Source organism: Anser anser (assembly GCF_964211835.1).
Source record: "Anser anser genome assembly, chromosome: 1".
Classification (NCBI taxonomy): Eukaryota; Metazoa; Chordata; class Aves; order Anseriformes; family Anatidae; genus Anser; species Anser anser.
In genome coordinates, this window is record NC_139720.1 from 143,409,888 (window position 1) to 143,423,404 (window position 13,517).

General features: G+C 36.4%; 1 long non-coding RNA gene across 1 annotated transcript; it reads left to right on the forward strand.

Moving 5' to 3' along the window:
* The first annotated feature begins 548 nt into the window (after positions 1-548).
* On the forward strand, positions 549-12,612 carry LOC310886029. The gene is made up of 2 exons (XR_014575083.1): positions 549-689; positions 9,434-12,612. It is a non-coding gene; the product is annotated as an uncharacterized lncRNA (long non-coding RNA).
* Positions 12,613-13,517: the final 905 nt, after the last annotated feature.

Below are 13,517 nucleotides of genomic sequence, written 5' to 3' on the forward strand. Positions count from 1 at the left end.
AGTTAAACATCAGTTTGATCTATATTTCTAATATCTATTTTTCAGGGAGTCAAACATCTCAACACTTGGTATCTCTGCTTTGGCATTGTATTAAATCCAAAGGAAAGTGCTTACTCATGGACAGGACAGTTGAAAAGAGTTGAAGTTCATGTTTCTAGAGTCTTAACCTGAAATTGAGGGAAATATGTATTGTAAGTATGCTTTCAGACACAATGATGCTGATGGGACTGTAGAAAAAGATGCTAATTGTGAAGCATATTTTTCAGGTAGAGTAATTCAGTAGTGTCATTCAGGTGTAACTCATCAAAGTGATGAATTGCATTATTTTCCCTTAAAAAACGTGAGATAAGACAACAGCAGTTAGGTTTGCTGTGATTCAACTGCAAAGAGGTTATAAAGAGAATACTTTTTAGTCAACCGTTTTAAAAGACACAGGTTTTGTAAACAGCTGGCAATGATACAGGTTAAGGAGGCTGATTAACTAATTCACTCTGGTTGTTGTCACAGAGATATTAAAAATTACTGGACTTGTGGTGAATATTGCTAAGTTCATTGAAAGGGGATATATTTCCTCAGTGTTGGAATGGTTGTTGACTAGACAAGTGCTCATTTCTCACTGGTTTTACAGAGGCAGTTGGACATCTCTTGGATTTCTCCTCTCCTCAACTTTGCCATCTAGATTTAATAGGGTAAGTGTTACCACAATTTGAATATCATAGACTAAAATGGAATGGCAAAAATATATGGTTAAGAGGTGCTCAGATTTTCAGGTATAAGGAGGAACAATATGAAAACATACTTTAAGTCTTGTATGATGTATGCTACAGAATTTAACATAATTTTGCTCTAGGTTCAATATCTTTTCTTTGAACTATATCATACTCTTTTGGAAACAGTCAGGCTTAAATGAAAGCTGTAAAGTACAGGAAAATCCACCACATCTTTTGTAATTTGTTCCAATAATAAATTAATCTCATTATTAAAGAAATTGGTCTTTTTATCCACCTGAACTCAGAGGAATTCAACATCCAGTGTGCTCAAGGCTTCTCTTGCCTTTTGATGACAGTTCTTCAAGAAATGTGGAGATTTAATCCTAGGCAGATAGCTAGAGGTCTCCGGACGGTGATCTAGATGGCTGTTTAAATACACAAGAAAACGTTTGGATTCAGTGGGTGTCTTTCTTTTTCTTATTCAGGATGTAGATTGTGAGATTATAGGCTGTAACCTGATTAAACTATACTGAGCAGCATTTTCTGGTAGTATAGATACCTGGGATTTTCTCTGTAGATGTGAAGTTGTCAATTTTGTTGCTTGAGCAGTCACAGACTGTGTACTGTAGTGGACCAGAATGTGCAGGAAGATAGTATCAAAACCTGGCTGGGCTACTTGTTTGATGAGAGGTGTTTATTAAAATACAACAAATATTAGGTAAAAGAAATACAAAATAATATAAGAAATGAAAATATTTTTCTTCATTAAGAAGAAAAGTGATAGGAAACATGGGTCTTAATTATTAATAATAAATAGAGAAACTAATTATAAGGAAAAAAAACGTTCAGTTTATAACTATATAAAAAGAATTAGAATTAGCTGGTAGGTCAATAATGAATATTTTAAAAGTTACTGTTCAAAATAAAAATGCTTATATTTCTATTAACTACAAATTTCAGAGGTGTGCCAACGGTATACAGGAATAGGAACTACTGAAATGTGTAAAAAAAAAAAAAAAAAAGTCCTCATATCTTATATTTCATTAAAGCAAAGAAGATAGATGAAAATGCAAATTAAAATTAGTAAAATCTTTTTTTTTTTTTCAAGGAAGCATGCTATTGTTTTAATTGTCAAAGTACAGTAAGATGGTTTTATATTAATAAAATATCAGATGTGCCAAATTTAATTTCCTAAATTTACAGATCAAGGTATATTGCTTCTAACTTCTACAAGACCAGCTCAAGCTTGATGTTTAAGCCATTCTCTTTCTTACATCACTGGCTGTTTATAAAAAACAAAAGCACAAAACTGCACACAGAATTTAGTTTAGATTCAAACAGATGTACTTTGTGATGTATTTTGAGGGGAAAAAATGGAATAAAAATGGTAGTCATTAAGGTAGTATAAAAAATGCAGAGAAAGGGCGTACAGAGCAAGAGGATGGCTTTCTAAATAACTGCTTTACTGTGGAAGACGGTATTTACAGTGGTTGGAAAGTTAATAGCTGCAGAGACAAGCAGAAACTGTGTGGGCCAATGTTTACAGTGAGTTCTATCTTGGTCTTTTCTCCTCTGTATAGAAGGAAATAGCCTTTAAAGATTTCAGGAGGCAAGCTCTGCATGTCCAGCTGAGGCACATAAATGAGATGGTCGAGAGCTCTTTTAGAGACCTTTGTAGGTACTTACATCTCTCATTTGGCTATGCAAGCAACACATAGCACATAGTTTAGAAGGATTAACCTTACCAAGTGACAAATATTAAGTACAGTCTAGGCACATTCATCAGCCGAAATGATTCTACCTCCCACAATGGTTTCCAAATTTGTTAATATTTTAGTATGTGCACATTTAATTTAGTTGTCTGGAGATTTTGTGACTCCTTCAAAATGTGCATGGAGGGAGAATGAGATTGACGGATTCTTTTCCTTTTGTTTATCCAGGGAGTGCAGGGTGAAGAAGGGAAAAAAAAAAAAGCTCTTACATGGGGTATGCCTACTCCTTACTACTTTCTCTTAAGCACTTGTGGTAAATTAGAGGGCAATAATGTTGGAGACCAAAAATTAGTTAAAGTGGAAGGCTAATTGAGCATTATCAAATTTTGCTAAAAGTAAATCAAGTGCCAGCATTGTTGTCATCTTGAAAATTAAGTGAGGTAGCTGTGTAGTGGATGTAAAGTCTAAGTGTGTGAGACAAAAAGATCATTAGTATTAATGCCTATCATTTATTTTGCATATGCAGTGAAATATCACAGTCAGGATGAAGGTTCCATTTACTTGGCAAGGTACAGATACAAATGAAAATGTAATAGCTGATGTAAAAGCATTTTGGATTTAGGCCAGGAGACCTGAAAAAAACTCAATCACATCCAAAAGTTTTTACTTACACAAGTAGTCCCAGAGACACTGAAGAAATGATTCATCTACAGAAGGTGAACCAACAGAAAAGTATGTGCCAAACTGAATTATAATATAAAGCAAAAGATAAGTTGGGGATTATAAACAGGAGGAAGAGACTGAGGGTAATGGCATAAGAGGCTTGTTTCAGAAAGAGTAAGCCTCTTGTTTTTGCAAAAGATGCAAAATCAAGCTTTGTCATTACCTACCTTGCACTTAAATTCTCACCTGAAATAGAATTTATAGCCTACATGTACCCTATCTGAAGGTGAGTTCCTCTTAGCAGAACAGACTAAGCTTCAAAACCATTCAAATCTCCATAGGGTTATAAACAGCCTTGAAACCACAAAATAACAAAGATCCAAAGGGACCTTTGGAGATCATCTGGTCCAGAACCCTAAACAAAAAAGGGCTGATTTCAAAGATAGAGCAGTTTAATAGGGCCTTGTCCAGTTGAGCTGTGATTATCTTTAAGGATGGCAATACCTCCAGGTCTTGGAGCTTCTTTTTCACCACATTCCTTTGGAAAGTTTTTTTCCTTGTACGAAGTGGGAAACTCACTGTAATGTGTCCTTTGCCTATCTTCCTTTAGTTATGCAACTCCAAGAAGAATCTGGATCCCTTTTTTCTTTTTGTAGTTGAAGACAGTAATTAGGCACCCCTAGAAGCTGTTCCTTCTCCAGGCTGACCAAGTCCAGCTCCTGTTGTTGCTCCTTACGGTGCAAGTACTCTATCCCCAACCATCTTGGTGGCCCACCACTGAACTCACTCTGGTTTCACAGAATCAGAGAATGTTAGGGATTGGAAGGGACCTCAAAAGATCATCTAGTCCAACCCCCCTGCTGGACCAGGAGCACACATCAGGTTACACGGGAAAGTGTTCAGGTGGATTTTGAATGTCTCCAGAGAAGAAGACTCCACAACCCCCCCGGGGAACGTTTTCCAGTGTTCTGTCACTCTCACTGTGAAAAAGTTTCATCTCATATTTAAGCGGAACTTCCTGTGTTTCAGCTTGTACCCGTTGCCCCTTGTCCTATCAGTAGATGTCATTGAGAATCATAGAATCATAAAAACACAAGGTCGGAAAGGACCTACAAGACCATCTAGTCCAACCGTCCTCCTATCTCTGATACTACACACTAAACTATTAAATCGTATCTCATAGCACCTCATCCAGGTGCTTCTTGAACACTGCGAGGGATGGTGACTCCACAATCTCCCTGGGCAGGCTGTTCGAGTGCCTGACCACTCTTTGATAGAAATAGTTTTTCCTGATATCTAATCTAAATCTCCCCAGGTGCAACATGTGAATATTTCCTTGAGTCCTATCATTAGTTATCTGGGAGAAGAAGTCAACCCCCAAGCCTTTCCTCACAAGGGAGATGCTTCAATCCCTTAATCATCCTCATGGCTCTGTGCTGGACTCTTAAACAGTTCCCTGTCCTTCTTGAACTGAGGGGCCCAGAAATGGACGCAATATTCTAGATGTAGTTGCACTAGGGCAGAGTAGAGGAGGAGGAGAACCATTCTTGACCTACTAACCATACCCCTTCTGATACACCCCAGGATGCCATTGGACTTCTTGGCCATGAAGGCACAGTGCTGGCTCATGGTCATCCAGCTGTCCACCAGGACCCCCTGGTCCCTTTCCCCTTTGCTGCTCTCCAACAGGTCATTCCACAACCTATACTGGTACCTGAAGTTTTTCTTGCCCAGATGCAGGACTCTACACTTGCCCTTGTTGTATTTCATTAAATTTCTCCCCACCCAACTCTCCAGCCTGTCTAGGTCCCACTGGATGGCAGCACAGCCTTCTGGCATGTCAGCCACTCCTCCCAGTTTAGTGTCATCAGCAAACTTGCTGACAGTGCACTCCATTCCCTCATCCAAGTCACTGATGAATATATTGAACAATACTGGTCCCAGTAATGACCTTTGACGGACTCCACTAGATACAGGTCTCCAACTAGACTCCATCCCATTGACCACAACCCCCACAACTGGCTTCTTCCTTTCAGCCAGTTCACAGTCCACCTAAGTACCGGTGTCAAAGGCTTTACTGAAATAAAGATAGGCCAAGTCCACTGCTTTTCCATCATCTGTCCACCTGGTTATGTCCTCATAAAAAGCTATCAGGCTGGTCAAGCATGACTTTGCCTTGGTGAAGCCATGTTGACTACCTCTAATGACCCTTTTATCCTTGATATGACTAGAGACAATGCCAAGGATAAGTTGTTCCATCACCTTACCAGGGTTGGAGTTGAGGCTGACTGCTCTGTAGTTAACCAGGTCCTCCTTCTTGCCCTTTTTGAAGACCGGAGTGACATTTGCTTTCCTCCAGTCCTCAGGCACCTCTCCCGATGCCCATGACTTACCAAAGTTGATGGAGAGTGGTCTAGCAGAGGCCACTAATTATCCATCTGTAAATATCCTTCAGTACAGTCATGTATATCTAACTAACTCCTTGGAACAATGGGCTGTGCAAGACTGAAGCCTCACAAAAGACCAAATAAAACTGAAAATTAGATAATATTCTTACACGATAATTCAGGGTGATATTCAGCAGACAGATGGCAGCACAAAAGAAGTTCAGGTAACCTTTATATAATTTAAGAGAGGACGCTCTTTAGATTTTAAAACATGTAAATAAACTCTCATATTTAAGTGGTACCTGTAGAAATCAAAGCAACTTTCTGACTTTTTGGTTAAGCACACATCCCCTTCTGTTTGACTGCAACCAAATGTTACTGGGTTTGTCCTGTAGACAGCATACGGATGGTCACAGACACAAAGATGAACAAATGAAAGTGTAATTGAATATATAAAGAAAGTGTGTTGGGAAGGTGACAATTTCAAGCACTTGAAAGTCAGGAAATAACATTTCCTGTAGTAACATTATCTCAGACATACTGCATATTTTATGGCATGGCTTATATTTTACCACACTTAAAGGTAAGACACATACTTACAAAGAAAAGCAGGAATAAAAAAGATTGCACTAAGAGGGTAACCTTTTCCATATCCAGGTTTTTAAAAGCTTAAAAGGCTAACTGTAATGTATGACTTATTTAAGTTTTTGTGCTTAATATCCATTAATAAAAAAAAAAAAAGGAAGGAAAAAAAAAAAATGAAAAGTAAGAAAGTACAAGACAATCATTTCCAAAGAGTTTCAAACATTTCTGCTGTGGGTATATTATGGAAACTGCCTTCCTGTAAGTACACATCTTTGAAACTGTGTTATAAAAAGCTATTAGAAAGAATTTTCAGAAACAAAATCTCATTCTGGTGAAAAAGACATACTCAAATTTATTCAACTTTATAAATTATGTCAAGAGATATTAAAATACTAGCCAAAATGTTTTCTGGAATACTGGTATTGAAAAAAAAACCAAACAATTGGAATGGTGGAGATTTAGAAGGATGTATAGGATTGCTGTGCCAGTATCCTAAAAATTAATCAGAATGATATAAATCACTACAAATGACATTTAGATTGACTGATCACAAGCTAAGTCACGATCAGGATAGACAGAAAGTCAATTAGGAAAATGTACTAGCCTAAATAATAAGCATCTATATGTCTATATACAAAAAAAAAAGGTCACATCACACACATTTGATACAACTATCTGATGAGTTTTCTACCTTATTCAACCAACTTTATTATTACATTTTAAAAATAAACCTCTCCAAAATATATATCTTTGTGCACTATATGAAGTAAGTTCATTAAACGCTTACCAAGTGAGACGTCAGAAGAAAACAATTGGAGATGAAGAATAAATCATCAGGTATTTTAATCCTGAAAAGAGCTTCAAATGGACCCAGACCTATTCAGTGTATTTCCTACTTATCCAAAAGCATGATAAAGCTACTAGTTAGAAATAAAGCAGTTTCTGGTGAAGTTTGCAGATAATCTGAGTAACTGTGGCATGTTGAATAACAACAAGAAATCCTACCAAGGGACCTGTATTGTACAATCAGACAGACTCTCACAGTATCAGAGCTTTTCAGTTAAATGAAATGTCACACGTTAGGGAAAACAAAAAGGCATGTCTTGTTTTCAGGATGAAGGAGGCTTTTTTGAAAAAATAAAAGGAAAAAAAAAACAACACCCTAAACCAGTGGACCAAAGGAGGACATAGTTGGCAAGGTAAAAGATCAGATGAATATATTTTATACAACTAACAAAACACAAAGAAATGGAGGGAAATCTACTGTAACTTTTCACAAATTTAACTTAAATTTCTAAAATATTTGTTTCAGTATGTAGTTTACACGTAAGGAAGATTAAAGGTAAAGAAAGCAGCAAAAATATCTGACAGTCTGGAAAATCTAATCTAGAATGGTTGCATCAAGAAGTCCAGAAAAAAGTGTGCTCATCCTTGCCATCCAATATTTTGGTGTTTAAGTATCTAATTTTTAGGTTTAGGTTGGGTGAGGAGAACTAACTTAAGCCTCACTGATTTTTTTTTTCTAGTCTTTTATTCCATCCAGTAAAAAACTTAGTTGTGTTGCCATATACTAGTTGTTGTTTTTGTTGTTGTTGTTGCAGTCACAAATATAAATTTGTAAATTGGACATCAGACTTCCCTTCTCAGTTTCTGACAAATGAGTCAGTTACTTTCTACCAAGTGCGATCCAAACCTGAGATCAGAATTACAAAAAAAGTTTTATCCCAGGAAAACTGGATGAAAACAATTTTGAAAGAGACGATAGATTTATTTTTTTTTCCCCTTAACATCTCTCAGTTACTCTGGTTTTATTCTTCTCCTAATCATCATACTACCTGAGAAACGTCTATACAAGAACAAGAGCTGTTAATGCAATTTATGGAGAGAGTTTTATTTTTACTTTTCCTTGGAAAAGGTTTTATTAGCTATATTTTCTTTCTTTTTGTTGGTTGTTGTTGCCTATTAGTAGTTAGCAGTCAGAAAAGTGTTCTACATATCATGGTCATGTGAGTCTATCTAACATCTGGAAGAGGATGATTTTTAGTGAAAGAAAGTATTTTTGTCACCCTTGACACTTTTGAGTGTAAATGTGTTCTTGAAATCCAGGGGAGAACTCCTTTAGGATTGAACAGTAGAAGAAAGAAGAAATCAATTTAAAATGTACATTTGATTATTTTGTCCAATTCTTATTCCTTTATAATGGATTTGTACAAATTTACAGCCACTATATTTGGATGTCTTTTTTTTTTTTTTTCCTAGTTCAGAATTTCCTATTTAAATTTTTAGCTTTAAAATGGTTTAGCCAGCTTGGGAGACACTCTTTAATACAAAGAAAAGTACAAAAATGACTGAACACTATTATGGAATGAAATGAAAGGAAGAAAGTATTAAGGGGTGAAGGAGGTGTTATTGATGTGGAAAATGAAATGGAGACCCTTTTCCAAAGACTTCTTAAAAGAACTGTCCTTACAGCGCCTTCCTGCCATTTTCTCCCTTTCCCCAAAGATTTTGTAGGTAAAACCTTGTATTGTAGGTGTTTTTCTATCCATGAAATATTCATCAGCTCTGCAGCCTTTGCTTAAAGGAAGGAGCCAATAAAAGAATAGTACTTTAGATATTCTTATAAGAAAAAGAAATTCAGTGCTGCTTAACTTCAAAAATTAGGTACATTTGAGAAAGAGAACTATGCCACAATCTTCAAAATATTAGCTCTCTCCCTATAAATCTGTAGCTAATGATGTAATGTGTAACATGAAAATCATATTGGATTTATATTCAGTTACATTAGAAATATGACCTTTCTCATTTGGAAAAATGTGGATGCTATTTTTCACCTGAAAGGGGCAATCTAAACAGAGTGGCTTTTGAACTCTAAGAGACCGATGATGATTTTAGAAATATTCTATCAGAGGAATGCTGGTTATGTGAATTAAAACGGTGTGTGAAAAATCTTCTGAAATAGATTCAGGTGCAATGGAATGTACCAAACATCTTCATTTCATGTTAATCATTGCTAAAAGAATAATGATAATTCCTCCAAATAAGCAAGTTATTATCATATACATAATGTGTTTTTTTCAGTTGAAAGTGATTGTTTTCTGAAATATCTCCAAAACATATTGAAAAATGAAGTAAAATACTATTATTGCAGCTCAAAGTGTGATGTTCAATGTAAACTTTATTTGGTTTCAAAACAAAACAAAAACAACCAAGAAAACAAAACAACAAAGAAAATATACCTCCCAGATAATCAAAACCACTTTTTTTTCTCTCCTATTATTTAAAGTTTTTTTTTTTTTTTCAGGACCATCAGTAAGAAAAAACATTCATTATTCATAAAATTGTACTGACTACCTCTTATATTTTTGAGTTTCAGGGTCAAGAGTGGAATCAGACTTAGAAATGAACACACAAAGGCTACAAATTTATTTTCTCTCTTCATCTCAGCTCCTTCAAGAGCTCCTCTACCCTGATGAAAAATCCTTGTGGCCCAAGTAAAGTCAAGTTGTCAGGATATGGGTGGTGCTGAAGAAGCAGAAGTACAGAACCTGTATGCAGGTGATCATGCCTCACAGGTAAATCTGGGAAAGATCCTTCCAAAATGGCAAGACTGCCGGACTAAAGTTGTCCCAAAAGAAGAAGAATGTGTGTTGGGAAGAAAAACCCTGCAGTGGAATTCACAGTTGCTCCTTCTTTATAACCTCAATTTCAACTTGAATAAGACAACGCAAGACATACAGGATTGGCATATGTGAAGATAACATTCAGGAAAATCGAAGTCCTTAGATTATCTGGGCTTGCTTCCTCATAATTTATTTCATCAAGCTGTTTTTGAGAAAGGCTAGTTCATCAAATATAAAACATCATAGATAATCAAATTCATGTTGAGAATACTTATGAAAGGATACTTTTTTTTTTTTTTCAGAAAGATAGGAGGGAATCATGAAAGCCAGCTGTTCTCCATGAAAAAATACATCAAATAAACAAAACAAAAAAAACAACCCACAAACAACTGATTTCTCATCAAAGTTAAAATATATGAAAACTGACAAAAAAAAGTACTTTTTTTTTTTTAGTTATGCTTTTGCAACTACTTTTGGTTACTTTTGAAACTACAGTTTTGTTGCCTAACAATCTGAATAGCTGCCACATGGTCAGGCTGAGCCAGGTCTTCTGTGGTGCATTTTAATGATTGTTTCTGATGTCTCATTGCAATACAACCAGAAAAACATCTCCCAGAGAAGACTGAGAGTATACGGCACTTGAAGAGCACTCTCTAGTTTATGACTGTAAGATCAAACCAAGATAATATGCTTTGTCAAAAGTGTGTGTGACAGCTGTGTGTGAGTTATGTTTGAAAATTCCATTTTGGGTTAACCTTCAGGCAGGAATCTCTTCTTCACTGATCACCTTTAGTATGAGAAATTCTTAGGCCAGCAAGATTTTCCCTTGCTCTTCTCACAGAACATAGAGGAAGCCTCAAAGACTTACTTTCATTAGACACTAGTCTTCAAAAGTTTCCAGTTCAGTGAGGGGAATCCCACTTATTCTACTGGGAATGTTATGCTAGAAGTTTTGATTTTTTAAGATATAAGAAATATTTCATTTTAGAAAGGTGTTTGAATTTATCTTACAAAATATTAAAATTAAAACTATTTTGACTTGACTAAGACATTTGAGTCAATCTTAACTATTTTCTATGAACTTAACTATCTGGCTTTGGTAAAAGATATTTTCCATAAACTAAGAAATTTTTGATGGAATAGCCTGAATCTTTTAAACTTTTTTTTTTTTTTTCCCTATTTGGCTTGGGAGTAATTGAGAGATTCTTATCATCTTTCATTTAAAACTCCACACAAGAAATGGTGTGCATTCCATTCTACTCACAGGGGAATCACAGAGAACAAGAAATTCATGTATCAGAACCTTGGAAAGGCATTCTTACTTAGGCTACTAAATGGTGTTTTACAGAGCTTGCAGTTATCTTCAAAATACCAAAACAAACAAATAAAAAAAACTTTTACCCTACTGAAATCTTATTGAAAGCCTCAAACTTGTCTTCTATTTTCCTCTTCCTCCATGCCTCAAGAGAGTCAGAACTTTGGGCCCTCATTGTGCTACAATATATTTGGCAGTTGCTAACTCCTCTGTCATGAGTAAGAAGCATCTGCTATAGAAGTCCTCATCTCATTTTTTTGTGGAGTCTGAGTATCTTCTGCCCTGGGATAGATCTTAACCTCTCAAGAAGACATGGAGATGCACTTGGAATCCAAACTGGCAAGGAGGAATGGACAGGTTTAGGGCACGGATACACTATTAGGCTGCCTGAGTCTAGACCATGTTTTGGCTATAAGCAGAAGTTTTGAACACTACAGCGAAGTCTATCCAATGGATATTTCTGCCATGCATGATCTAAGTGGGTTTCATTTTCACCGTGTCTGCCCTATAAGATTTTTCAGTCATTTTCTAGATCAAGAATAACATGGTAAGACCCAAGTAAGAACATAAATACCTGTTGTTTGGCAAACCCTTCTAAAGTGCCAGATGAAGCCTTAGATGAAAATTATTCTGAATTGAAAAATAAATAAATAAATGTAGATTTGTGAAAATTAACTGCTGTGAGAAAACTACAGGATGAAGAAAAAAAAGCAATACAAAACAACAACAAAAAAAAGCAGAACAAAACCAATAAACTTGCTTTTACTCATGCAATGCTCACTGAAAGAAAAAATACCACACTGTTATTTTGTACTTCATCCACTGGTACCATTATGCTTTCAACAGAAGCCTTCATAACTACATACCTTGGCAACAACTACCTTCAGAAAGTCAAGTCTGTTCGTAAAATATGTTCAGCAGATAAAAAATATATATTTTTTATCCTCATTCTTTTTTTTTTTTTTAATGTGTTCTACATTCTTTATCAAGGTAAATCATCCTCTGGACTGACTGTGGGACTGTGGAGGATGTGCTCCTTTTCAGAAGAACGGCATTTGCCTGTGGTAGATGATAAGGCAGAACGCATACAGCTATTTCATATCCCTAAAAAAAAAATCATGATTGTATAGCACTATGATAGACTTCTTAGTATACAAAGGGTTAGTGTGCATCATTAAAAGAATGAGCAAGCTTTTGATTTTAATTGTAATTGTAATCCTCTCCACTGAAGCCTCAAATGCATCGTTTGAAATCTAGTGGAGATGTGAGTTTTCACTGCAGCCACTTTACGTTTGTGATACATTAAAAGGTGTAATCCAACTGAAATGTAAATCACTGTTCTTGAAAACAAATTACAAATGGAGATAACAGGGCAGCATACTAGCACTAAAGCATCCGAGAGCCCATCTGAGGCCGTTTTCTTTCAGACCCAAATTGCAGCAGCCCTGTTATCATGGGTAATAGGGTGCTGCTAAGGCAGGTTGATTACGAGGCTATGGTAAACAATCCTTTTAAATGCAGTGCCTCAGTAGACATGCACATACAACATTAATCAACTGAATTCAAACAGAGCCACAAAGGGAAGTGGTGGGCCAGCCCCTATTTCTTCAGCTCACACAGTAAGTGGCCGAAGTTCAGTCCTCTCTTGCCACAGTGGTGTTTTCCATCCCTTCATAATCAGTACTAACTTGTGTGAAACCTTAATTTTGAGCCCTGTGGAAAACAAGAAAATGAGCCCTTGAGGTTTCCTTTCAGAAAGGGCTGTGTTTTCATGTTTCAAGGCATAGCAATTTTGCTTCACTTAGGCAGTGGTCTCCCTGGGACAAGGCCGCCCCCCTGTTTTATGTATTTGCTCTGCCTCTGGGCCGGATGAAGGTGTAGGATGGATTGGGGTGCAATCTCCACCCTGTGGTGCAGACACTCTCCAGCCTAGGGGCTGGGATACAGGACCACCATGCAGTGCTAATCCGGGGAGAGACCAACCTTCTCTCTTCTGAGGCCATTCTACCACAATAAATCAGCCTTTCCAAAAAGTCTCCACCCAAATAGCCAACATTAGTGTTAAGAGCAGCCATCACTTCTCCCCCTACACCCATCACATTTTATATTACCAGCCCCCCTTTGAAAATCGTCATAACTCAGTTTATTACACTTCTCAACCTGCTTAAAAGGTTCATGCATTTATATAGCATGTACTGCCAAGAAATCTCCTCTATGACTGGAGATTTGTTTTAGAAGATCTGCTGTAATGGGGTGAGGAGAATAAACATCTCTTGGAAGGATGCTGATCTAACATGGAAAAGCATGTAAGCTACAGAAAGAGCAAAGTGCAATAAATAGCTTCTATTTAAAATATAAATAGAGTAATCTAAGTCTGCCTGAAGATAGTTTAAATAATTCAATAAGTGATAATAATAACATTCACTGAATGATAGCTAAAGAATACCTTATAAAGTAACTTACAGCAATGCTGTAAGAGGCCAGATATGAGTAATCATTGAGCATAGCCAAACACAGAAATT